The sequence below is a fragment of the Anopheles cruzii genome, chromosome 2 (genome assembly GCF_943734635.1).
Source record: "Anopheles cruzii chromosome 2, idAnoCruzAS_RS32_06, whole genome shotgun sequence".
Taxonomy (NCBI): Eukaryota; Metazoa; Arthropoda; class Insecta; order Diptera; family Culicidae; genus Anopheles; species Anopheles cruzii.
The window spans coordinates 55,815,908-55,817,451 of NC_069144.1; positions in this window are offsets into that span (position 1 = coordinate 55,815,908).

Sequence of the window (1,544 nt, forward strand, 5' to 3'; positions counted from 1 at the left end):
GCTGATTTTTGCTGTGACTAAATCGAGAATTTCCTCAAAAATCAGCAAATTGTATAAGTAACAAGGGAACATAAGCACGCATAAATCTCACAAACGACCACAAGTTCAACGCAACGTGTGAGTGCCACAAACTGAAAAAGAATTGAGCTGAGTCCAATCATTTATCAATTTCTGCTGCAGACTTCCGGACTCCAGCACTCGGGGCCATGTTCCACAAATTGATTCGTTACTGTAAATCTCGCACGCAGAGTATCGCACTGACGCTCTGAGCTGCTTTTGATGGCCCCTCATCATCGGCGACCGGCGGCGGCGATGGCGGCAGCGACTGGAGCGCCTGTACAGCACGCTGGCCGAGCTGGTGACTTGTAATGGTGCGCTCAATTAACATAACATGCCTTTCGGAAAATTTTAACATTAGAAACATGCTTCCGACCCGGCCACGGCGACCGAGAATGCACCCAACGTCAAGAGCGGGAAGCCGTGGGCTGGGACGCACTACAAAACGAGAACAACACGACAACAACAACCACCACCACCACCATCATCAGCCCGTATCGGCCGGGTTCTGTCAGGCGGACTCAACTGTGACTTCGATGCGGCCAAGGACCGTGGAGGGGGTGCTGTTCTGTGACCGGCGACTGGTCAAGTGTGGCTTTGGCCAGATATTTTGCACGCCCCAATGCCGGTGCATCGGCCAGCATCCGATTTGTGCATCGCCGACAGTACGGACCGCTCGACAAAAAGCACCGCACTCGGTGCGAGGCGCTGGCCCTGTCAAAACCATATGTGCCGCCATTGTTATGTAGCGACCAGCGTGTGGACGATACTGCTGCTGCTGCTGCTGCTACTGATGGTGGCCCTCGGGAACACGAAAAGGGACGTTCGCCGGCCTCTGATTGGCCTCGTCGGTTGACGGATTTAATTGAAAAACTAAACAGTCGTTGTTTGAATGTTTTTCCTTCGACCGGCGGCACGCAGATTGTTGTGTGTCGCGTCGTGTCATGCCGCTGTCCACCAAAGTTGCCGGACTTTGAATCACTATGTGCGTGTGTGTGTGCGTGTTTGTGTGACAAATCAATGATAGTGGATCGAGCAAGCTCAAGCCTCCCTGCGCTGCGGAGAGCACTGTTCGGGCAGACAACCATCAATCGTCATCTGGCTTGTCGTCCTGCCAGTTTGGGTGTCGCTGCAGGACCCTGCCACAGAGAGACCCTCCCAACTGGGTCTGGAGGCCCTTTCCGGATCAGTGCCTCTGGATTGGCAGCCATTTGTTCGCGTGTCTACATCGGAATGCGGTTCGGAATGTATCGGCTCCTGCCGTGTGCTGTGGTCCTGCTTAGATGTCAACAGTGGCCCTTTTTTTTGTTTCGCACTTTTTACAATCAAGTACAACGGAGAACGCTCCATTTTGACGGCTAGTTGTGGGGTAGTAATCGCGATAGCCGTCACCGAATCGGCGGCGGACAATGACAACAAATTAGCATAATTGGTTGGAATTGAATCGGGGCATTGAAATTTAACGTCAACCACCCAACACTTTGCGG